The 22,789-nt window shown below is 50.9% G+C and overlaps 29 non-coding genes across 29 annotated transcripts; all 29 read left to right on the top strand.

Annotated features, from left to right (window-relative positions):
* The first annotated feature begins 647 nt into the window (after nucleotides 1–647).
* On the top strand, nucleotides 648–720 carry Trnaa-ugc. Its single transcript has one exon. It is a non-coding gene; the product is annotated as a tRNA-Ala (tRNA).
* Nucleotides 721–1,136: 416 nt separating this feature from the next.
* On the top strand, nucleotides 1,137–1,209 carry Trnaa-agc. The gene has a single exon. It is a non-coding gene; the product is annotated as a tRNA-Ala (tRNA).
* A 1,002-nt stretch (nucleotides 1,210–2,211) lies between these two features.
* On the top strand, nucleotides 2,212–2,284 carry Trnaa-ugc. Its single transcript has one exon. It is a non-coding gene; the product is annotated as a tRNA-Ala (tRNA).
* A 405-nt stretch (nucleotides 2,285–2,689) lies between these two features.
* Nucleotides 2,690–2,762, top strand: Trnaa-agc. The gene has a single exon. It is a non-coding gene; the product is annotated as a tRNA-Ala (tRNA).
* A 1,014-nt stretch (nucleotides 2,763–3,776) lies between these two features.
* Nucleotides 3,777–3,849, top strand: Trnaa-ugc. The gene has a single exon. It is a non-coding gene; the product is annotated as a tRNA-Ala (tRNA).
* Nucleotides 3,850–4,265: 416 nt separating this feature from the next.
* Trnaa-agc lies at nucleotides 4,266–4,338 on the top strand. The gene has a single exon. It is a non-coding gene; the product is annotated as a tRNA-Ala (tRNA).
* Nucleotides 4,339–5,351: 1,013 nt separating this feature from the next.
* On the top strand, nucleotides 5,352–5,424 carry Trnaa-ugc. Its single transcript has one exon. It is a non-coding gene; the product is annotated as a tRNA-Ala (tRNA).
* A 416-nt stretch (nucleotides 5,425–5,840) lies between these two features.
* On the top strand, nucleotides 5,841–5,913 carry Trnaa-agc. The gene has a single exon. It is a non-coding gene; the product is annotated as a tRNA-Ala (tRNA).
* Nucleotides 5,914–6,925: 1,012 nt separating this feature from the next.
* On the top strand, nucleotides 6,926–6,998 carry Trnaa-ugc. The gene has a single exon. It is a non-coding gene; the product is annotated as a tRNA-Ala (tRNA).
* A 416-nt stretch (nucleotides 6,999–7,414) lies between these two features.
* Trnaa-agc lies at nucleotides 7,415–7,487 on the top strand. Its single transcript has one exon. It is a non-coding gene; the product is annotated as a tRNA-Ala (tRNA).
* A 1,013-nt stretch (nucleotides 7,488–8,500) lies between these two features.
* Nucleotides 8,501–8,573, top strand: Trnaa-ugc. The gene has a single exon. It is a non-coding gene; the product is annotated as a tRNA-Ala (tRNA).
* Nucleotides 8,574–8,989: 416 nt separating this feature from the next.
* Trnaa-agc lies at nucleotides 8,990–9,062 on the top strand. Its single transcript has one exon. It is a non-coding gene; the product is annotated as a tRNA-Ala (tRNA).
* Nucleotides 9,063–10,075: 1,013 nt separating this feature from the next.
* Trnaa-ugc lies at nucleotides 10,076–10,148 on the top strand. The gene has a single exon. It is a non-coding gene; the product is annotated as a tRNA-Ala (tRNA).
* Nucleotides 10,149–10,564: 416 nt separating this feature from the next.
* On the top strand, nucleotides 10,565–10,637 carry Trnaa-agc. The gene has a single exon. It is a non-coding gene; the product is annotated as a tRNA-Ala (tRNA).
* Nucleotides 10,638–11,650: 1,013 nt separating this feature from the next.
* On the top strand, nucleotides 11,651–11,723 carry Trnaa-ugc. The gene has a single exon. It is a non-coding gene; the product is annotated as a tRNA-Ala (tRNA).
* A 416-nt stretch (nucleotides 11,724–12,139) lies between these two features.
* Nucleotides 12,140–12,212, top strand: Trnaa-agc. Its single transcript has one exon. It is a non-coding gene; the product is annotated as a tRNA-Ala (tRNA).
* A 1,012-nt stretch (nucleotides 12,213–13,224) lies between these two features.
* Nucleotides 13,225–13,297, top strand: Trnaa-ugc. Its single transcript has one exon. It is a non-coding gene; the product is annotated as a tRNA-Ala (tRNA).
* Nucleotides 13,298–13,713: 416 nt separating this feature from the next.
* Trnaa-agc lies at nucleotides 13,714–13,786 on the top strand. Its single transcript has one exon. It is a non-coding gene; the product is annotated as a tRNA-Ala (tRNA).
* Nucleotides 13,787–14,798: 1,012 nt separating this feature from the next.
* Trnaa-ugc lies at nucleotides 14,799–14,871 on the top strand. Its single transcript has one exon. It is a non-coding gene; the product is annotated as a tRNA-Ala (tRNA).
* A 416-nt stretch (nucleotides 14,872–15,287) lies between these two features.
* Trnaa-agc lies at nucleotides 15,288–15,360 on the top strand. Its single transcript has one exon. It is a non-coding gene; the product is annotated as a tRNA-Ala (tRNA).
* A 1,012-nt stretch (nucleotides 15,361–16,372) lies between these two features.
* Nucleotides 16,373–16,445, top strand: Trnaa-ugc. Its single transcript has one exon. It is a non-coding gene; the product is annotated as a tRNA-Ala (tRNA).
* A 416-nt stretch (nucleotides 16,446–16,861) lies between these two features.
* Nucleotides 16,862–16,934, top strand: Trnaa-agc. The gene has a single exon. It is a non-coding gene; the product is annotated as a tRNA-Ala (tRNA).
* Nucleotides 16,935–17,947: 1,013 nt separating this feature from the next.
* On the top strand, nucleotides 17,948–18,020 carry Trnaa-ugc. Its single transcript has one exon. It is a non-coding gene; the product is annotated as a tRNA-Ala (tRNA).
* A 405-nt stretch (nucleotides 18,021–18,425) lies between these two features.
* Trnaa-agc lies at nucleotides 18,426–18,498 on the top strand. The gene has a single exon. It is a non-coding gene; the product is annotated as a tRNA-Ala (tRNA).
* Nucleotides 18,499–19,511: 1,013 nt separating this feature from the next.
* On the top strand, nucleotides 19,512–19,584 carry Trnaa-ugc. The gene has a single exon. It is a non-coding gene; the product is annotated as a tRNA-Ala (tRNA).
* Nucleotides 19,585–19,989: 405 nt separating this feature from the next.
* On the top strand, nucleotides 19,990–20,062 carry Trnaa-agc. Its single transcript has one exon. It is a non-coding gene; the product is annotated as a tRNA-Ala (tRNA).
* A 1,013-nt stretch (nucleotides 20,063–21,075) lies between these two features.
* Nucleotides 21,076–21,148, top strand: Trnaa-ugc. The gene has a single exon. It is a non-coding gene; the product is annotated as a tRNA-Ala (tRNA).
* Nucleotides 21,149–21,553: 405 nt separating this feature from the next.
* Trnaa-agc lies at nucleotides 21,554–21,626 on the top strand. Its single transcript has one exon. It is a non-coding gene; the product is annotated as a tRNA-Ala (tRNA).
* Nucleotides 21,627–22,639: 1,013 nt separating this feature from the next.
* Trnaa-ugc lies at nucleotides 22,640–22,712 on the top strand. The gene has a single exon. It is a non-coding gene; the product is annotated as a tRNA-Ala (tRNA).
* The last annotated feature ends 77 nt before the right edge of the window (nucleotides 22,713–22,789 follow it).

Below are 22,789 nucleotides of genomic sequence, written 5' to 3'. Positions count from 1 at the left end.
TGACAAGCAAGCAGAGGTGACATAGGCGCGAACACAGGAAGCTTGCAGCCCCTCGCTGCCTGCAGACACCGAACAGCCACAGTAGGAGGGCGGCCTAAGTCGTAGGCGAAATGTGCTCATTCGCTTGTGTGCGACGTCAAGCTCTAAATAAGGCTGTCACTAGCGTGAGCGTTGCGTGAGCGTCGTGTAAAGTCGGAAAAGTCGTCTGCGTGGGTGAGTGCCATGTTTGGGGAGCGTTTCGTAGTTTGCGCAGTGCAATGGAGACGCGGAAAGTTGTTGTGGCCCAGTCTTTTGCAGTTGGACGACAAGAGTGGTACACAGTAGTAAAGTGCGAGGCAGTGAGTTGGCATGAACAGTCGAGTGCACAATGGGTCTTCAGATGTGCTTGTTACCTCAGGTGCTGTGTGATTGTCGACATGGAGTGAAAACGGAGCAACTTGTGACTGTCCCTTCAATTTAAGACGTTAAAAACGGACGGAATTTGCAGTCGTAATACCAGAGCATCGAAACTACTTGGAACTCTTGCGTATGTGAACGTGTCCGCGCCTTTGTACTCTGGTCCCTTCACCCCTGCAAACCAACCAACCATCGCGTCCGTGCACATAAGAGTAGCAAAGAACGGAGATCAGCGCAGCTTGCTTGTGCTTGGGGGCGTAGCTCAGTTGGTAGAGCGTTCGCTTTGCATGTGAAAGGTCCCGGGTTCAAGCCCCGGCGCCTCCATGTTTTGTGGTCAGTGCGTGGTAAGTGTTGGTCGCGGCGAGCCTAAAGGCACGCAAGATGTTGCAAAGCCAGCGTCACAGACTCGTATACTGACGTAAGGAGAGCAAGACGTAAATGTGAGGACCGGCTGTTGTCGAGGTGTCATCGAGTGCAAATCTGCCTTAGGTATAACGGCCTAACCTCAATGAAGTCTAGAGAGTGGACAACACGTTCGTCTACCTCAGAGCGTTGGCCGAACGCTATTTTCGACGTCGTGCGTGCCACTTTGATTTTGGCCAACTACGATTCGATACAGAATGCAGGAAACCTGAAAGACACCCTCACGGACACATTGAGAGTAGTGTTTGTCAGCGGAATAATGGGAGTGCAAGGGTCTGTGTCATTGATATGGCTGTATGTAGCGCAGTTCGTCAGCAGGGGGCGTAGCTCAGATGGTAGAGCGCTCGCTTAGCATGCGAGAGGTACTGGGATCGATACCCAGCGCCTCCAGAATTTTTAACACACCAACATGCGCACACTGCCATGCAAGTGGAATAATACACAGCCAGAAAATGTGTCAAGGCAGATACGAGCCAACGATTAGCAGCCACAATTGGCAAGCGTGCTGTAATGCGCACGAAGCACCCTCCTCCCACCACTACACTTAATTTAGAAACAGTACAAGTGTTCCCATAAGATTCTCAAACCTATGTCGCAAAGATCAGCCTTGCGCCGAATTCACAAAAATCCCACTGCACATTCCAATTCTTGACGTGCAGTCGGCTGCTACTGGTGTTGCTAGTTGTGACTGCTGATGACAGATGCCGTAGCAATCAATTCATGGAGTGAGTTGTATGTTTTGCGATACTCTGTCTCTGACAAGCAAGCAGAGGTGACATAGGCGCGAACACAGGAAGCTTGCAGCCCCTCGCTGCCTGCAGACACCGAACAGCCACAGTAGGAGGGCGGCCTAAGTCGTAGGCGAAATGTGCTCATTCGCTTGTGTGCGACGTCAAGCTCTAAATAAGGCTGTCACTAGCGTGAGCGTCGTGTAAAGTCGGAAAAGTCGTCTGCGTGGGTGAGTGCCATGTTTGGGGAGCGTTTCGTAGTTTGCGCAGTGCAATGGAGACGCGGAAAGTTGTTGTGGCCCAGTCTTTTGCAGTTGGACGACAAGAGTGGTACACAGTAGTAAAGTGCGAGGCAGTGAGTTGGCATGAACAGTCGAGTGCACAATGGGTCTTCAGATGTGCTTGTTACCTCAGGTGCTGTGTGATTGTCGACATGGAGTGAAAACGGAGCAACTTGTGACTGTCCCTTCAATTTAAGACGTTAAAAACGGACGGAATTTGCAGTCGTAATACCAGAGCATCGAAACTACTTGGAACTCTTGCGTATGTGAACGTGTCCGCGCCTTTGTACTCTGGTCCCTTCACCCCTGCAAACCAACCAACCATCGTGTCCGTGCACATAAGAGTAGCAAAGAACGGAGAACAGCGCAGCTTGGTTGTGCTTGGGGGCGTAGCTCAGTTGGTAGAGCGTTCGCTTTGCATGTGAAAGGTCCCGGGTTCAAGCCCCGGCGCCTCCATGTTTTGTGGTAAGTGTTGGTCGCGGCGAGCCTAAAGGCACGCAAGATGTTGCAAAGCCAGCGTCACAGACTCGTATACTGACGTAAGGAGAGCAAGACGTAAATGTGAGGACCGGCTGTTGTCGAGGTGTCATCGAGTGCAAATCTGCCTTAGGTATAACGGCCTAACCTCAATGAAGTCTAGAGAGTGGACAACACGTTCGTCTACCTCAGAGCGTTGGCCGAACGCTATTTTCGACGTCGTGCGTGCCACTTTGATTTTGGCCAACTACGATTCGATACAGAATGCAGGAAACCTGAAAGACACCCTCACGGACACATTGAGAGTAGTGTTTGTCAGCGGAATAATGGGAGTGCAAGGGTCTGTGTCATTGATATGGCTGTATGTAGCGCAGTTCGTCAGCAGGGGGCGTAGCTCAGATGGTAGAGCGCTCGCTTAGCATGCGAGAGGTACTGGGATCGATACCCAGCGCCTCCAGAATTTTTAACACACCAACATGCGCACACTGCCATGCAAGTGGAATAATTACACAGCCAGAAAATGTGTCAAGGCAGATACGAGCCAACGATTAGCAGCCACAATTGGCAAGCGTGCTGTAATGCGCACGAAGCACCCTCCTCCCACCACTACACTTAATTTAGAAACAGTACAAGTGTTCCCATAAGATTCTCAAACCTATGTCGCAAAGATCAGCCTTGCGCCGAATTCACAAAAATCCCACTGCACATTCCAATTCTTGACGTGCAGTCGGCTGCTACTGGTGTTGCTAGTTGTGACTGCTGATGACAGATGCCGTAGCAATCAATTCATGGAGTGAGTTGTATGTTTTGCGATACTCTGTCTCTGACAAGCAAGCAGAGGTGACATAGGCGCGAACACAGGAAGCTTGCAGCCCCTCGCTGCCTGCAGACACCGAACAGCCACAGTAGGAGGGCGGCCTAAGTCGTAGGCGAAATGTGCTCATTCGCTTGTGTGCGACGTCAAGCTCTAAATAAGGCTGTCACTAGCGTGAGCGTTGCGTGAGCGTCGTGTAAAGTCGGAAAAGTCGTCTGCGTGGGTGAGTGCCATGTTTGGGGAGCGTTTCGTAGTTTGCGCAGTGCAATGGAGACGCGGAAAGTTGTTGTGGCCCAGTCTTTTGCAGTTGGACGACAAGAGTGGTACACAGTAGTAAAGTGCGAGGCAGTGAGTTGGCATGAACAGTCGAGTGCACAATGGGTCTTCAGATGTGCTTGTTACCTCAGGTGCTGTGTGATTGTCGACATGGAGTGAAAACGGAGCAACTTGTGACTGTCCCTTCAATTTAAGACGTTAAAAACGGACGGAATTTGCAGTCGTAATACCAGAGCATCGAAACTACTTGGAACTCTTGCGTATGTGAACGTGTCCGCGCCTTTGTACTCTGGTCCCTTCACCCCTGCAAACCAACCAACCATCGCGTCCGTGCACATAAGAGTAGCAAAGAACGGAGATCAGCGCAGCTTGCTTGTGCTTGGGGGCGTAGCTCAGTTGGTAGAGCGTTCGCTTTGCATGTGAAAGGTCCCGGGTTCAAGCCCCGGCGCCTCCATGTTTTGTGGTCAGTGCGTGGTAAGTGTTGGTCGCGGCGAGCCTAAAGGCACGCAAGATGTTGCAAAGCCAGCGTCACAGACTCGTATACTGACGTAAGGAGAGCAAGACGTAAATGTGAGGACCGGCTGTTGTCGAGGTGTCATCGAGTGCAAATCTGCCTTAGGTATAACGGCCTAACCTCAATGAAGTCTAGAGAGTGGACAACACGTTCGTCTACCTCAGAGCGTTGGCCGAACGCTATTTTCGACGTCGTGCGTGCCACTTTGATTTTGGCCAACTACGATTCGATACAGAATGCAGGAAACCTGAAAGACACCCTCACGGACACATTGAGAGTAGTGTTTGTCAGCGGAATAATGGGAGTGCAAGGGTCTGTGTCATTGATATGGCTGTATGTAGCGCAGTTCGTCAGCAGGGGGCGTAGCTCAGATGGTAGAGCGCTCGCTTAGCATGCGAGAGGTACTGGGATCGATACCCAGCGCCTCCAGAATTTTTAACACACCAACATGCGCACACTGCCATGCAAGTGGAATAATACACAGCCAGAAAATGTGTCAAGGCAGATACGAGCCAACGATTAGCAGCCACAATTGGCAAGCGTGCTGTAATGCGCACGAAGCACCCTCCTCCCACCACTACACTTAATTTAGAAACAGTACAAGTGTTCCCATAAGATTCTCAAACCTATGTCGCAAAGATCAGCCTTGCGCCGAATTCACAAAAATCCCACTGCACATTCCAATTCTTGACGTGCAGTCGGCTGCTACTGGTGTTGCTAGTTGTGACTGCTGATGACAGATGCCGTAGCAATCAATTCATGGAGTGAGTTGTATGTTTTGCGATACTCTGTCTCTGACAAGCAAGCAGAGGTGACATAGGCGCGAACACAGGAAGCTTGCAGCCCCTCGCTGCCTGCAGACACCGAACAGCCACAGTAGGAGGGCGGCCTAAGTCGTAGGCGAAATGTGCTCATTCGCTTGTGTGCGACGTCAAGCTCTAAATAAGGCTGTCACTAGCGTGAGCGTTGCGTGAGCGTCGTGTAAAGTCGGAAAAGTCGTCTGCGTGGGTGAGTGCCATGTTTGGGGAGCGTTTCGTAGTTTGCGCAGTGCAATGGAGACGCGGAAAGTTGTTGTGGCCCAGTCTTTTGCAGTTGGACGACAAGAGTGGTACACAGTAGTAAAGTGCGAGGCAGTGAGTTGGCATGAACAGTCGAGTGCACAATGGGTCTTCAGATGTGCTTGTTACCTCAGGTGCTGTGTGATTGTCGACATGGAGTGAAAACGGAGCAACTTGTGACTGTCCCTTCAATTTAAGACGTTAAAAACGGACGGAATTTGCAGTCGTAATACCAGAGCATCGAAACTACTTGGAACTCTTGCGTATGTGAACGTGTCCGCGCCTTTGTACTCTGGTCCCTTCACCCCTGCAAACCAACCAACCATCGCGTCCGTGCACATAAGAGTAGCAAAGAACGGAGATCAGCGCAGCTTGCTTGTGCTTGGGGGCGTAGCTCAGTTGGTAGAGCGTTCGCTTTGCATGTGAAAGGTCCCGGGTTCAAGCCCCGGCGCCTCCATGTTTTGTGGTCAGTGCGTGGTAAGTGTTGGTCGCGGCGAGCCTAAAGGCACGCAAGATGTTGCAAAGCCAGCGTCACAGACTCGTATACTGACGTAAGGAGAGCAAGACGTAAATGTGAGGACCGGCTGTTGTCGAGGTGTCATCGAGTGCAAATCTGCCTTAGGTATAACGGCCTAACCTCAATGAAGTCTAGAGAGTGGACAACACGTTCGTCTACCTCAGAGCGTTGGCCGAACGCTATTTTCGACGTCGTGCGTGCCACTTTGATTTTGGCCAACTACGATTCGATACAGAATGCAGGAAACCTGAAAGACACCCTCACGGACACATTGAGAGTAGTGTTTGTCAGCGGAATAATGGGAGTGCAAGGGTCTGTGTCATTGATATGGCTGTATGTAGCGCAGTTCGTCAGCAGGGGGCGTAGCTCAGATGGTAGAGCGCTCGCTTAGCATGCGAGAGGTACTGGGATCGATACCCAGCGCCTCCAGAATTTTTAACACACCAACATGCGCACACTGCCATGCAAGTGGAATAATACACAGCCAGAAAATGTGTCAAGGCAGATACGAGCCAACGATTAGCAGCCACAATTGGCAAGCGTGCTGTAATGCGCACGAAGCACCCTCCTCCCACCACTACACTTAATTTAGAAACAGTACAAGTGTTCCCATAAGATTCTCAAACCTATGTCGCAAAGATCAGCCTTGCGCCGAATTCACAAAAATCCCACTGCACATTCCAATTCTTGACGTGCAGTCGGCTGCTACTGGTGTTGCTAGTTGTGACTGCTGATGACAGATGCCGTAGCAATCAATTCATGGAGTGAGTTGTATGTTTTGCGATACTCTGTCTCTGACAAGCAAGCAGAGGTGACATAGGCGCGAACACAGGAAGCTTGCAGCCCCTCGCTGCCTGCAGACACCGAACAGCCACAGTAGGAGGGCGGCCTAAGTCGTAGGCGAAATGTGCTCATTCGCTTGTGTGCGACGTCAAGCTCTAAATAAGGCTGTCACTAGCGTGAGCGTTGCGTGAGCGTCGTGTAAAGTCGAAAAGTCGTCTGCGTGGGTGAGTGCCATGTTTGGGGAGCGTTTCGTAGTTTGCGCAGTGCAATGGAGACGCGGAAAGTTGTTGTGGCCCAGTCTTTTGCAGTTGGACGACAAGAGTGGTACACAGTAGTAAAGTGCGAAGCAGTGAGTTGGCATGAACAGTCGAGTGCACAATGGGTCTTCAGATGTGCTTGTTACCTCAGGTGCTGTGTGATTGTCGACATGGAGTGAAAACGGAGCAACTTGTGACTGTCCCTTCAATTTAAGACGTTAAAAACGGACGGAATTTGCAGTCGTAATACCAGAGCATCGAAACTACTTGGAACTCTTGCGTATGTGAACGTGTCCGCGCCTTTGTACTCTGGTCCCTTCACCCCTGCAAACCAACCAACCATCGCGTCCGTGCACATAAGAGTAGCAAAGAACGGAGATCAGCGCAGCTTGCTTGTGCTTGGGGGCGTAGCTCAGTTGGTAGAGCGTTCGCTTTGCATGTGAAAGGTCCCGGGTTCAAGCCCCGGCGCCTCCATGTTTTGTGGTCAGTGCGTGGTAAGTGTTGGTCGCGGCGAGCCTAAAGGCACGCAAGATGTTGCAAAGCCAGCGTCACAGACTCGTATACTGACGTAAGGAGAGCAAGACGTAAATGTGAGGACCGGCTGTTGTCGAGGTGTCATCGAGTGCAAATCTGCCTTAGGTATAACGGCCTAACCTCAATGAAGTCTAGAGAGTGGACAACACGTTCGTCTACCTCAGAGCGTTCGCCGAACGCTATTTTCGACGTCGTGCGTGCCACTTTGATTTTGGCCAACTACGATTCGATACAGAATGCAGGAAACCTGAAAGACACCCTCACGGACACATTGAGAGTAGTGTTTGTCAGCGGAATAATGGGAGTGCAAGGGTCTGTGTCATTGATATGGCTGTATGTAGCGCAGTTCGTCAGCAGGGGGCGTAGCTCAGATGGTAGAGCGCTCGCTTAGCATGCGAGAGGTACTGGGATCGATACCCAGCGCCTCCAGAATTTTTAACACACCAACATGCGCACACTGCCATGCAAGTGGAATAATACACAGCCAGAAAATGTGTCAAGGCAGATACGAGCCAACGATTAGCAGCCACAATTGGCAAGCGTGCTGTAATGCGCACGAAGCACCCTCCTCCCACCACTACACTTAATTTAGAAACAGTACAAGTGTTCCCATAAGATTCTCAAACCTATGTCGCAAAGATCAGCCTTGCGCCGAATTCACAAAAATCCCACTGCACATTCCAATTCTTGACGTGCAGTCGGCTGCTACTGGTGTTGCTAGTTGTGACTGCTGATGACAGATGCCGTAGCAATCAATTCATGGAGTGAGTTGTATGTTTTGCGATACTCTGTCTCTGACAAGCAAGCAGAGGTGACATAGGCGCGAACACAGGAAGCTTGCAGCCCCTCGCTGCCTGCAGACACCGAACAGCCACAGTAGGAGGGCGGCCTAAGTCGTAGGCGAAATGTGCTCATTCGCTTGTGTGCGACGTCAAGCTCTAAATAAGGCTGTCACTAGCGTGAGCGTTGCGTGAGCGTCGTGTAAAGTCGGAAAAGTCGTCTGCGTGGGTGAGTGCCATGTTTGGGGAGCGTTTCGTAGTTTGCGCAGTGCAATGGAGACGCGGAAAGTTGTTGTGGCCCAGTCTTTTGCAGTTGGACGACAAGAGTGGTACACAGTAGTAAAGTGCGAGGCAGTGAGTTGGCATGAACAGTCGAGTGCACAATGGGTCTTCAGATGTGCTTGTTACCTCAGGTGCTGTGTGATTGTCGACATGGAGTGAAAACGGAGCAACTTGTGACTGTCCCTTCAATTTAAGACGTTAAAAACGGACGGAATTTGCAGTCGTAATACCAGAGCATCGAAACTACTTGGAACTCTTGCGTATGTGAACGTGTCCGCGCCTTTGTACTCTGGTCCCTTCACCCCTGCAAACCAACCAACCATCGCGTCCGTGCACATAAGAGTAGCAAAGAACGGAGATCAGCGCAGCTTGCTTGTGCTTGGGGGCGTAGCTCAGTTGGTAGAGCGTTCGCTTTGCATGTGAAAGGTCCCGGGTTCAAGCCCCGGCGCCTCCATGTTTTGTGGTCAGTGCGTGGTAAGTGTTGGTCGCGGCGAGCCTAAAGGCACGCAAGATGTTGCAAAGCCAGCGTCACAGACTCGTATACTGACGTAAGGAGAGCAAGACGTAAATGTGAGGACCGGCTGTTGTCGAGGTGTCATCGAGTGCAAATCTGCCTTAGGTATAACGGCCTAACCTCAATGAAGTCTAGAGAGTGGACAACACGTTCGTCTACCTCAGAGCGTTGGCCGAACGCTATTTTCGACGTCGTGCGTGCCACTTTGATTTTGGCCAACTACGATTCGATACAGAATGCAGGAAACCTGAAAGACACCCTCACGGACACATTGAGAGTAGTGTTTGTCAGCGGAATAATGGGAGTGCAAGGGTCTGTGTCATTGATATGGCTGTATGTAGCGCAGTTCGTCAGCAGGGGGCGTAGCTCAGATGGTAGAGCGCTCGCTTAGCATGCGAGAGGTACTGGGATCGATACCCAGCGCCTCCAGAATTTTTAACACACCAACATGCGCACACTGCCATGCAAGTGGAATAATACACAGCCAGAAAATGTGTCAAGGCAGATACGAGCCAACGATTAGCAGCCACAATTGGCAAGCGTGCTGTAATGCGCACGAAGCACCCTCCTCCCACCACTACACTTAATTTAGAAACAGTACAAGTGTTCCCATAAGATTCTCAAACCTATGTCGCAAAGATCAGCCTTGCGCCGAATTCACAAAAATCCCACTGCACATTCCAATTCTTGACGTGCAGTCGGCTGCTACTGGTGTTGCTAGTTGTGACTGCTGATGACAGATGCCGTAGCAATCAATTCATGGAGTGAGTTGTATGTTTTGCGATACTCTGTCTCTGACAAGCAAGCAGAGGTGACATAGGCGCGAACACAGGAAGCTTGCAGCCCCTCGCTGCCTGCAGACACCGAACAGCCACAGTAGGAGGGCGGCCTAAGTCGTAGGCGAAATGTGCTCATTCGCTTGTGTGCGACGTCAAGCTCTAAATAAGGCTGTCACTAGCGTGAGCGTTGCGTGAGCGTCGTGTAAAGTCGGAAAAGTCGTCTGCGTGGGTGAGTGCCATGTTTGGGGAGCGTTTCGTAGTTTGCGCAGTGCAATGGAGACGCGGAAAGTTGTTGTGGCCCAGTCTTTTGCAGTTGGACGACAAGAGTGGTACACAGTAGTAAAGTGCGAGGCAGTGAGTTGGCATGAACAGTCGAGTGCACAATGGGTCTTCAGATGTGCTTGTTACCTCAGGTGCTGTGTGATTGTCGACATGGAGTGAAAACGGAGCAACTTGTGACTGTCCCTTCAATTTAAGACGTTAAAAACGGACGGAATTTGCAGTCGTAATACCAGAGCATCGAAACTACTTGGAACTCTTGCGTATGTGAACGTGTCCGCGCCTTTGTACTCTGGTCCCTTCACCCCTGCAAACCAACCAACCATCGCGTCCGTGCACATAAGAGTAGCAAAGAACGGAGATCAGCGCAGCTTGCTTGTGCTTGGGGGCGTAGCTCAGTTGGTAGAGCGTTCGCTTTGCATGTGAAAGGTCCCGGGTTCAAGCCCCGGCGCCTCCATGTTTTGTGGTCAGTGCGTGGTAAGTGTTGGTCGCGGCGAGCCTAAAGGCACGCAAGATGTTGCAAAGCCAGCGTCACAGACTCGTATACTGACGTAAGGAGAGCAAGACGTAAATGTGAGGACCGGCTGTTGTCGAGGTGTCATCGAGTGCAAATCTGCCTTAGGTATAACGGCCTAACCTCAATGAAGTCTAGAGAGTGGACAACACGTTCGTCTACCTCAGAGCGTTGGCCGAACGCTATTTTCGACGTCGTGCGTGCCACTTTGATTTTGGCCAACTACGATTCGATACAGAATGCAGGAAACCTGAAAGACACCCTCACGGACACATTGAGAGTAGTGTTTGTCAGCGGAATAATGGGAGTGCAAGGGTCTGTGTCATTGATATGGCTGTATGTAGCGCAGTTCGTCAGCAGGGGGCGTAGCTCAGATGGTAGAGCGCTCGCTTAGCATGCGAGAGGTACTGGGATCGATACCCAGCGCCTCCAGAATTTTTAACACACCAACATGCGCACACTGCCATGCAAGTGGAATAATACACAGCCAGAAAATGTGTCAAGGCAGATACGAGCCAACGATTAGCAGCCACAATTGGCAAGCGTGCTGTAATGCGCACGAAGCACCCTCCTCCCACCACTACACTTAATTTAGAAACAGTACAAGTGTTCCCATAAGATTCTCAAACCTATGTCGCAAAGATCAGCCTTGCGCCGAATTCACAAAAATCCCACTGCACATTCCAATTCTTGACGTGCAGTCGGCTGCTACTGGTGTTGCTAGTTGTGACTGCTGATGACAGATGCCGTAGCAATCAATTCATGGAGTGAGTTGTATGTTTTGCGATACTCTGTCTCTGACAAGCAAGCAGAGGTGACATAGGCGCGAACACAGGAAGCTTGCAGCCCCTCGCTGCCTGCAGACACCGAACAGCCACAGTAGGAGGGCGGCCTAAGTCGTAGGCGAAATGTGCTCATTCGCTTGTGTGCGACGTCAAGCTCTAAATAAGGCTGTCACTAGCGTGAGCGTTGCGTGAGCGTCGTGTAAAGTCGGAAAAGTCGTCTGCGTGGGTGAGTGCCATGTTTGGGGAGCGTTTCGTAGTTTGCGCAGTGCAATGGAGACGCGGAAAGTTGTTGTGGCCCAGTCTTTTGCAGTTGGACGACAAGAGTGGTACACAGTAGTAAAGTGCGAGGCAGTGAGTTGGCATGAACAGTCGAGTGCACAATGGGTCTTCAGATGTGCTTGTTACCTCAGGTGCTGTGTGATTGTCGACATGGAGTGAAAACGGAGCAACTTGTGACTGTCCCTTCAATTTAAGACGTTAAAAACGGACGGAATTTGCAGTCGTAATACCAGAGCATCGAAACTACTTGGAACTCTTGCGTATGTGAACGTGTCCGCGCCTTTGTACTCTGGTCCCTTCACCCCTGCAAACCAACCAACCATCGCGTCCGTGCACATAAGAGTAGCAAAGAACGGAGATCAGCGCAGCTTGCTTGTGCTTGGGGGCGTAGCTCAGTTGGTAGAGCGTTCGCTTTGCATGTGAAAGGTCCCGGGTTCAAGCCCCGGCGCCTCCATGTTTTGTGGTCAGTGCGTGGTAAGTGTTGGTCGCGGCGAGCCTAAAGGCACGCAAGATGTTGCAAAGCCAGCGTCACAGACTCGTATACTGACGTAAGGAGAGCAAGACGTAAATGTGAGGACCGGCTGTTGTCGAGGTGTCATCGAGTGCAAATCTGCCTTAGGTATAACGGCCTAACCTCAATGAAGTCTAGAGAGTGGACAACACGTTCGTCTACCTCAGAGCGTTGGCCGAACGCTATTTTCGACGTCGTGCGTGCCACTTTGATTTTGGCCAACTACGATTCGATACAGAATGCAGGAAACCTGAAAGACACCCTCACGGACACATTGAGAGTAGTGTTTGTCAGCGGAATAATGGGAGTGCAAGGGTCTGTGTCATTGATATGGCTGTATGTAGCGCAGTTCGTCAGCAGGGGGCGTAGCTCAGATGGTAGAGCGCTCGCTTAGCATGCGAGAGGTACTGGGATCGATACCCAGCGCCTCCAGAATTTTTAACACACCAACATGCGCACACTGCCATGCAAGTGGAATAATACACAGCCAGAAAATGTGTCAAGGCAGATACGAGCCAACGATTAGCAGCCACAATTGGCAAGCGTGCTGTAATGCGCACGAAGCACCCTCCTCCCACCACTACACTTAATTTAGAAACAGTACAAGTGTTCCCATAAGATTCTCAAACCTATGTCGCAAAGATCAGCCTTGCGCCGAATTCACAAAAATCCCACTGCACATTCCAATTCTTGACGTGCAGTCGGCTGCTACTGGTGTTGCTAGTTGTGACTGCTGATGACAGATGCCGTAGCAATCAATTCATGGAGTGAGTTGTATGTTTTGCGATACTCTGTCTCTGACAAGCAAGCAGAGGTGACATAGGCGCGAACACAGGAAGCTTGCAGCCCCTCGCTGCCTGCAGACACCGAACAGCCACAGTAGGAGGGCGGCCTAAGTCGTAGGCAAAATGTGCTCATTCGCTTGTGTGCGACGTCAAGCTCTAAATAAGGCTGTCACTAGCGTGAGCGTTGCGTGAGCGTCGTGTAAAGTCGAAAAGTCGTCTGCGTGGGTGAGTGCCATGTTTGGGGAGCGTTTCGTAGTTTGCGCAGTGCAATGGAGACGCGGAAAGTTGTTGTGGCCCAGTCTTTTGCAGTTGGACGACAAGAGTGGTACACAGTAGTAAAGTGCGAAGCAGTGAGTTGGCATGAACAGTCGAGTGCACAATGGGTCTTCAGATGTGCTTGTTACCTCAGGTGCTGTGTGATTGTCGACATGGAGTGAAAACGGAGCAACTTGTGACTGTCCCTTCAATTTAAGACGTTAAAAACGGACGGAATTTGCAGTCGTAATACCAGAGCATCGAAACTACTTGGAACTCTTGCGTATGTGAACGTGTCCGCGCCTTTGTACTCTGGTCCCTTCACCCCTGCAAACCAACCAACCATCGCGTCCGTGCACATAAGAGTAGCAAAGAACGGAGATCAGCGCAGCTTGCTTGTGCTTGGGGGCGTAGCTCAGTTGGTAGAGCGTTCGCTTTGCATGTGAAAGGTCCCGGGTTCAAGCCCCGGCGCCTCCATGTTTTGTGGTCAGTGCGTGGTAAGTGTTGGTCGCGGCGAGCCTAAAGGCACGCAAGATGTTGCAAAGCCAGCGTCACAGACTCGTATACTGACGTAAGGAGAGCAAGACGTAAATGTGAGGACCGGCTGTTGTCGAGGTGTCATCGAGTGCAAATCTGCCTTAGGTATAACGGCCTAACCTCAATGAAGTCTAGAGAGTGGACAACACGTTCGTCTACCTCAGAGCGTTGGCCGAACGCTATTTTCGACGTCGTGCGTGCCACTTTGATTTTGGCCAACTACGATTCGATACAGAATGCAGGAAACCTGAAAGACACCCTCACGGACACATTGAGAGTAGTGTTTGTCAGCGGAATAATGGGAGTGCAAGGGTCTGTGTCATTGATATGGCTGTATGTAGCGCAGTTCGTCAGCAGGGGGCGTAGCTCAGATGGTAGAGCGCTCGCTTAGCATGCGAGAGGTACTGGGATCGATACCCAGCGCCTCCAGAATTTTTAACACACCAACATGCGCACACTGCCATGCAAGTGGAATAATACACAGCCAGAAAATGTGTCAAGGCAGATACGAGCCAACGATTAGCAGCCACAATTGGCAAGCGTGCTGTAATGCGCACGAAGCACCCTCCTCCCACCACTACACTTAATTTAGAAACAGTACAAGTGTTCCCATAAGATTCTCAAACCTATGTCGCAAAGATCAGCCTTGCGCCGAATTCACAAAAATCCCACTGCACATTCCAATTCTTGACGTGCAGTCGGCTGCTACTGGTGTTGCTAGTTGTGACTGCTGATGACAGATGCCGTAGCAATCAATTCATGGAGTGAGTTGTATGTTTTGCGATACTCTGTCTCTGACAAGCAAGCAGAGGTGACATAGGCGCGAACACAGGAAGCTTGCAGCCCCTCGCTGCCTGCAGACACCGAACAGCCACAGTAGGAGGGCGGCCTAAGTCGTAGGCAAAATGTGCTCATTCGCTTGTGTGCGACGTCAAGCTCTAAATAAGGCTGTCACTAGCGTGAGCGTTGCGTGAGCGTCGTGTAAAGTCGAAAAGTCGTCTGCGTGGGTGAGTGCCATGTTTGGGGAGCGTTTCGTAGTTTGCGCAGTGCAATGGAGACGCGGAAAGTTGTTGTGGCCCAGTCTTTTGCAGTTGGACGACAAGAGTGGTACACAGTAGTAAAGTGCGAAGCAGTGAGTTGGCATGAACAGTCGAGTGCACAATGGGTCTTCAGATGTGCTTGTTACCTCAGGTGCTGTGTGATTGTCGACATGGAGTGAAAACGGAGCAACTTGTGACTGTCCCTTCAATTTAAGACGTTAAAAACGGACGGAATTTGCAGTCGTAATACCAGAGCATCGAAACTACTTGGAACTCTTGCGTATGTGAACGTGTCCGCGCCTTTGTACTCTGGTCCCTTCACCCCTGCAAACCAACCAACCATCGCGTCCGTGCACATAAGAGTAGCAAAGAACGGAGATCAGCGCAGCTTGCTTGTGCTTGGGGGCGTAGCTCAGTTGGTAGAGCGTTCGCTTTGCATGTGAAAGGTCCCGGGTTCAAGCCCCGGCGCCTCCATGTTTTGTGGTCAGTGCGTGGTAAGTGTTGGTCGCGGCGAGCCTAAAGGCACGCAAGATGTTGCAAAGCCAGCGTCACAGACTCGTATACTGACGTAAGGAGAGCAAGACGTAAATGTGAGGACCGGCTGTTGTCGAGGTGTCATCGAGTGCAAATCTGCCTTAGGTATAACGGCCTAACCTCAATGAAGTCTAGAGAGTGGACAACACGTTCGTCTACCTCAGAGCGTTGGCCGAACGCTATTTTCGACGTCGTGCGTGCCACTTTGATTTTGGCCAACTACGATTCGATACAGAATGCAGGAAACCTGAAAGACACCCTCACGGACACATTGAGAGTAGTGTTTGTCAGCGGAATAATGGGAGTGCAAGGGTCTGTGTCATTGATATGGCTGTATGTAGCGCAGTTCGTCAGCAGGGGGCGTAGCTCAGATGGTAGAGCGCTCGCTTAGCATGCGAGAGGTACTGGGATCGATACCCAGCGCCTCCAGAATTTTTAACACACCAACATGCGCACACTGCCATGCAAGTGGAATAATACACAGCCAGAAAATGTGTCAAGGCAGATACGAGCCAACGATTAGCAGCCACAATTGGCAAGCGTGCTGTAATGCGCACGAAGCACCCTCCTCCCACCACTACACTTAATTTAGAAACAGTACAAGTGTTCCCATAAGATTCTCAAACCTATGTCGCAAAGATCAGCCTTGCGCCGAATTCACAAAAATCCCACTGCACATTCCAATTCTTGACGTGCAGTCGGCTGCTACTGGTGTTGCTAGTTGTGACTGCTGATGACAGATGCCGTAGCAATCAATTCATGGAGTGAGTTGTATGTTTTGCGATACTCTGTCTCTGACAAGCAAGCAGAGGTGACATAGGCGCGAACACAGGAAGCTTGCAGCCCCTCGCTGCCTGCAGACACCGAACAGCCACAGTAGGAGGGCGGCCTAAGTCGTAGGCAAAATGTGCTCATTCGCTTGTGTGCGACGTCAAGCTCTAAATAAGGCTGTCACTAGCGTGAGCGTTGCGTGAGCGTCGTGTAAAGTCGAAAAGTCGTCTGCGTGGGTGAGTGCCATGTTTGGGGAGCGTTTCGTAGTTTGCGCAGTGCAATGGAGACGCGGAAAGTTGTTGTGGCCCAGTCTTTTGCAGTTGGACGACAAGAGTGGTACACAGTAGTAAAGTGCGAAGCAGTGAGTTGGCATGAACAGTCGAGTGCACAATGGGTCTTCAGATGTGCTTGTTACCTCAGGTGCTGTGTGATTGTCGACATGGAGTGAAAACGGAGCAACTTGTGACTGTCCCTTCAATTTAAGACGTTAAAAACGGACGGAATTTGCAGTCGTAATACCAGAGCATCGAAACTACTTGGAACTCTTGCGTATGTGAACGTGTCCGCGCCTTTGTACTCTGGTCCCTTCACCCCTGCAAACCAACCAACCATCGCGTCCGTGCACATAAGAGTAGCAAAGAACGGAGATCAGCGCAGCTTGCTTGTGCTTGGGGGCGTAGCTCAGTTGGTAGAGCGTTCGCTTTGCATGTGAAAGGTCCCGGGTTCAAGCCCCGGCGCCTCCATGTTTTGTGGTCAGTGCGTGGTAAGTGTTGGTCGCGGCGAGCCTAAAGGCACGCAAGATGTTGCAAAGCCAGCGTCACAGACTCGTATACTGACGTAAGGAGAGCAAGACGTAAATGTGAGGACCGGCTGTTGTCGAGGTGTCATCGAGTGCAAATCTGCCTTAGGTATAACGGCCTAACCTCAATGAAGTCTAGAGAGTGGACAACACGTTCGTCTACCTCAGAGCTTTGGCCGAACGCTATTTTCGACGTCGTGCGTGCCACTTTGATTTTGGCCAACTACGATTCGATACAGAATGCAGGAAACCTGAAAGACACCCTCACGGACACATTGAGAGTAGTGTTTGTCAGCGGAATAATGGGAGTGCAAGGGTCTGTGTCATTGATATGGCTGTATGTAGCGCAGTTCGTCAGCAGGGGGCGTAGCTCAGATGGTAGAGCGCTCGCTTAGCATGCGAGAGGTACTGGGATCGATACCCAGCGCCTCCAGAATTTTTAACACACCAACATGCGCACACTGCCATGCAAGTGGAATAATACACAGCCAGAAAATGTGTCAAGGCAGATACGAGCCAACGATTAGCAGCCACAATTGGCAAGCGTGCTGTAATGCGCACGAAGCACCCTCCTCCCACCACTACACTTAATTTAGAAACAGTACAAGTGTTCCCATAAGATTCTCAAACCTATGTCGCAAAGATCAGCCTTGCGCCGAATTCACAAAAATCCCACTGCACATTCCAATTCTTGACGTGCAGTCGGCTGCTACTGGTGTTGCTAGTTGTGACTGCTGATGACAGATGCCGTAGCAATCAATTCATGGAGTGAGTTGTATGTTTTGCGATACTCTGTCTCTGACAAGCAAGCAGAGGTGACATAGGCGCGAACACAGGAAGCTTGCAGCCCCTCGCTGCCTGCAGACACCGAACAGCCACAGTAGGAGGGCGGCCTAAGTCGTAGGCGAAATGTGCTCATTCGCTTGTGTGCGACGTCAAGCTCTAAATAAGGCTGTCACTAGCGTGAGCGTTGCGTGAGCGTCGTGTAAAGTCGGAAAAGTCGTCTGCGTGGGTGAGTGCCATGTTTGGGGAGCGTTTCGTAGTTTGCGCAGTGCAATGGAGACGCGGAAAGTTGTTGTGGCCCAGTCTTTTGCAGTTGGACGACAAGAGTGGTACACAGTAGTAAAGTGCGAAGCAGTGAGTTGGCATGAACAGTCGAGTGCACAATGGGTCTTCAGATGTGCTTGTTACCTCAGGTGCTGTGTGATTGTCGACATGGAGTGAAAACGGAGCAACTTGTGACTGTCCCTTCAATTTAAGACGTTAAAAACGGACGGAATTTGCAGTCGTAATACCAGAGCATCGAAACTACTTGGAACTCTTGCGTATGTGAACGTGTCCGCGCCTTTGTACTCTGGTCCCTTCACCCCTGCAAACCAACCAACCATCGTGTCCGTGCACATAAGAGTAGCAAAGAACGGAGAACAGCGCAGCTTGGTTGTGCTTGGGGGCGTAGCTCAGTTGGTAGAGCGTTCGCTTTGCATGTGAAAGGTCCCGGGTTCAAGCCCCGGCGCCTCCATGTTTTGTGGTAAGTGTTGGTCGCGGCGAGCCTAAAGGCACGCAAGATGTTGCAAAGCCAGCGTCACAGACTCGTATACTGACGTAAGGAGAGCAAGACGTAAATGTGAGGACCGGCTGTTGTCGAGGTGTCATCGAGTGCAAATCTGCCTTAGGTATAACGGCCTAACCTCAATGAAGTCTAGAGAGTGGACAACACGTTCGTCTACCTCAGAGCGTTGGCCGAACGCTATTTTCGACGTCGTGCGTGCCACTTTGATTTTGGCCAACTACGATTCGATACAGAATGCAGGAAACCTGAAAGACACCCTCACGGACACATTGAGAGTAGTGTTTGTCAGCGGAATAATGGGAGTGCAAGGGTCTGTGTCATTGATATGGCTGTATGTAGCGCAGTTCGTCAGCAGGGGGCGTAGCTCAGATGGTAGAGCGCTCGCTTAGCATGCGAGAGGTACTGGGATCGATACCCAGCGCCTCCAGAATTTTTAACACACCAACATGCGCACACTGCCATGCAAGTGGAATAATACACAGCCAGAAAATGTGTCAAGGCAGATACGAGCCAACGATTAGCAGCCACAATTGGCAAGCGTGCTGTAATGCGCACGAAGCACCCTCCTCCCACCACTACACTTAATTTAGAAACAGTACAAGTGTTCCCATAAGATTCTCAAACCTATGTCGCAAAGATCAGCCTTGCGCCGAATTCACAAAAATCCCACTGCACATTCCAATTCTTGACGTGCAGTCGGCTGCTACTGGTGTTGCTAGTTGTGACTGCTGATGACAGATGCCGTAGCAATCAATTCATGGAGTGAGTTGTATGTTTTGCGATACTCTGTCTCTGACAAGCAAGCAGAGGTGACATAGGCGCGAACACAGGAAGCTTGCAGCCCCTCGCTGCCTGCAGACACCGAACAGCCACAGTAGGAGGGCGGCCTAAGTCGTAGGCGAAATGTGCTCATTCGCTTGTGTGCGACGTCAAGCTCTAAATAAGGCTGTCACTAGCGTGAGCGTTGCGTGAGCGTCGTGTAAAGTCGGAAAAGTCGTCTGCGTGGGTGAGTGCCATGTTTGGGGAGCGTTTCGTAGTTTGCGCAGTGCAATGGAGACGCGGAAAGTTGTTGTGGCCCAGTCTTTTGCAGTTGGACGACAAGAGTGGTACACAGTAGTAAAGTGCGAAGCAGTGAGTTGGCATGAACAGTCGAGTGCACAATGGGTCTTCAGATGTGCTTGTTACCTCAGGTGCTGTGTGATTGTCGACATGGAGTGAAAACGGAGCAACTTGTGACTGTCCCTTCAATTTAAGACGTTAAAAACGGACGGAATTTGCAGTCGTAATACCAGAGCATCGAAACTACTTGGAACTCTTGCGTATGTGAACGTGTCCGCGCCTTTGTACTCTGGTCCCTTCACCCCTGCAAACCAACCAACCATCGTGTCCGTGCACATAAGAGTAGCAAAGAACGGAGAACAGCGCAGCTTGGTTGTGCTTGGGGGCGTAGCTCAGTTGGTAGAGCGTTCGCTTTGCATGTGAAAGGTCCCGGGTTCAAGCCCCGGCGCCTCCATGTTTTGTGGTAAGTGTTGGTCGCGGCGAGCCTAAAGGCACGCAAGATGTTGCAAAGCCAGCGTCACAGACTCGTATACTGACGTAAGGAGAGCAAGACGTAAATGTGAGGACCGGCTGTTGTCGAGGTGTCATCGAGTGCAAATCTGCCTTAGGTATAACGGCCTAACCTCAATGAAGTCTAGAGAGTGGACAACACGTTCGTCTACCTCAGAGCGTTGGCCGAACGCTATTTTCGACGTCGTGCGTGCCACTTTGATTTTGGCCAACTACGATTCGATACAGAATGCAGGAAACCTGAAAGACACCCTCACGGACACATTGAGAGTAGTGTTTGTCAGCGGAATAATGGGAGTGCAAGGGTCTGTGTCATTGATATGGCTGTATGTAGCGCAGTTCGTCAGCAGGGGGCGTAGCTCAGATGGTAGAGCGCTCGCTTAGCATGCGAGAGGTACTGGGATCGATACCCAGCGCCTCCAGAATTTTTAACACACCAACATGCGCACACTGCCATGCAAGTGGAATAATACACAGCCAGAAAATGTGTCAAGGCAGATACGAGCCAACGATTAGCAGCCACAATTGGCAAGCGTGCTGTAATGCGCACGAAGCACCCTCCTCCCACCACTACACTTAATTTAGAAACAGTACAAGTGTTCCCATAAGATTCTCAAACCTATGTCGCAAAGATCAGCCTTGCGCCGAATTCACAAAAATCCCACTGCACATTCCAATTCTTGACGTGCAGTCGGCTGCTACTGGTGTTGCTAGTTGTGACTGCTGATGACAGATGCCGTAGCAATCAATTCATGGAGTGAGTTGTATGTTTTGCGATACTCTGTCTCTGACAAGCAAGCAGAGGTGACATAGGCGCGAACACAGGAAGCTTGCAGCCCCTCGCTGCCTGCAGACACCGAACAGCCACAGTAGGAGGGCGGCCTAAGTCGTAGGCGAAATGTGCTCATTCGCTTGTGTGCGACGTCAAGCTCTAAATAAGGCTGTCACTAGCGTGAGCGTTGCGTGAGCGTCGTGTAAAGTCGGAAAAGTCGTCTGCGTGGGTGAGTGGTATGTTTGGGGAGCGTTTCGTAGTTTGCGCAGTGCAATGGAGACGCGGAAAGTTGTTGTGGCCCAGTCTTTTGCAGTTGGACGACAAGAGTGGTACACAGTAGTAAAGTGCGAAGCAGTGAGTTGGCATGAACAGTCGAGTGCACAATGGGTCTTCAGATGTGCTTGTTACCTCAGGTGCTGTGTGATTGTCGACATGGAGTGAAAACGGAGCAACTTGTGACTGTCCCTTCAATTTAAGACGTTAAAAACGGACGGAATTTGCAGTCGTAATACCAGAGCATCGAAACTACTTGGAACTCTTGCGTATGTGAACGTGTCCGCGCCTTTGTACTCTGGTCCCTTCACCCCTGCAAACCAACCAACCATCGTGTCCGTGCACATAAGAGTAGCAAAGAACGGAGAACAGCGCAGCTTGGTTGTGCTTGGGGGCGTAGCTCAGTTGGTAGAGCGTTCGCTTTGCATGTGAAAGGTCCCGGGTTCAAGCCCCGGCGCCTCCATGTTTTGTGGTAAGTGTTGGTCGCGGCGAGCCTAAAGGCACGCAAGATGTTGCAAAGCCAGCGTCACAGACTCGTATACTGACGTAAGGAGAGCAAGACGTAAATGTGAGGACCGGCTGTTGTCGAGGTGTCATCGAGTGCAAATCTGCCTTAGGTATAACGGCCTAACCTCAATGAAGTCTAGAGAGTGGACAACACGTTCGTCTACCTCAGAGCGTTGGCCGAACGCTATTTTCGACGTCGTGCGTGCCACTTTGATTTTGGCCAACTACGATTCGATACAGAATGCAGGAAACCTGAAAGACACCCTCACGGACACATTGAGAGTAGTGTTTGTCAGCGGAATAATGGGAGTGCAAGGGTCTGTGTCATTGATATGGCTGTATGTAGCGCAGTTCGTCAGCAGGGGGCGTAGCTCAGATGGTAGAGCGCTCGCTTAGCATGCGAGAGGTACTGGGATCGATACCCAGCGCCTCCAGAATTTTTAACACACCAACATGCGCACACTGCCATGCAAGTGGAATAATACACAGCCAGAAAATGTGTCAAGGCAGATACGAGCCAACGATTAGCAGCCACAATTGGCAAGCGTGCTGTAATGCGCACGAAGCACCCTCCTCCCACCACTACACTTAATTTAGAAACAGTACAAGTGTTCCCATAAGATTCTCAAACCTATGTCGCAAAGATCAGCCTTGCGCCGAATTCACAAAAATCCCACTGCACATTCCAATTCTTGACGTGCAGTCGGCTGCTACTGGTGTTGCTAGTTGTGACTGCTGATGACAGATGCCGTAGCAATCAATTCATGGAGTGAGTTGTATGTTTTGCGATACTCTGTCTCTGACAAGCAAGCAGAGGTGACATAGGCGCGAACACAGGAAGCTTGCAGCCCCTCGCTGCCTGCAGACACCGAACAGCCACAGTAGGAGGGCGGCCTAAGTCGTAGGCGAAATGTGCTCATTCGCTTGTGTGCGACGTCAAGCTCTAAATAAGGCTGTCACTAGCGTGAGCGTTGCGTGAGCGTCGTGTAAAGTCGGAAAAGTCGTCTGCGTGGGTGAGTGCCATGTTTGGGGAGCGTTTCGTAGTTTGCGCAGTGCAATGGAGACGCGGAAAGTTGTTGTGGCCCAGTCTTTTGCAGTTGGACGACAAGAGTGGTACACAGTAGTAAAGTGCGAAGCAGTGAGTTGGCATGAACAGTCGAGTGCACAATGGGTCTTCAGATGTGCTTGTTACCTCAGGTGCTGTGTGATTGTCGACATGGAGTGAAAACGGAGCAACTTGTGACTGTCCCTTCAATTTAAGACGTTAAAAACGGACGGAATTTGCAGTCGTAATACCAGAGCATCGAAACTACTTGGAACTCTTGCGTATGTGAACGTGTCCGCGCCTTTGTACTCTGGTCCCTTCACCCCTGCAAACCAACCAACCATCGTGTCCGTGCACATAAGAGTAGCAAAGAACGGAGAACAGCGCAGCTTGGTTGTGCTTGGGGGCGTAGCTCAGTTGGTAGAGCGTTCGCTTTGCATGTGAAAGGTCCCGGGTTCAAGCCCCGGCGCCTCCATGTTTTGTGGTAAGTGTTGGTCGCGGCGAGCCTAAAGGCACGCAAGATGTTGCAAAGCCAGCGTCACAGACTCGTAT

Source organism: Schistocerca americana, unplaced genomic scaffold, assembly GCF_021461395.2.
Source record: "Schistocerca americana isolate TAMUIC-IGC-003095 unplaced genomic scaffold, iqSchAmer2.1 HiC_scaffold_689, whole genome shotgun sequence".
Classification (NCBI taxonomy): domain Eukaryota; kingdom Metazoa; phylum Arthropoda; class Insecta; order Orthoptera; family Acrididae; genus Schistocerca; species Schistocerca americana.
Note: the sequence above shows the minus strand (reverse complement) of the source record. Positions and strands in the feature narration are given on the sequence as shown.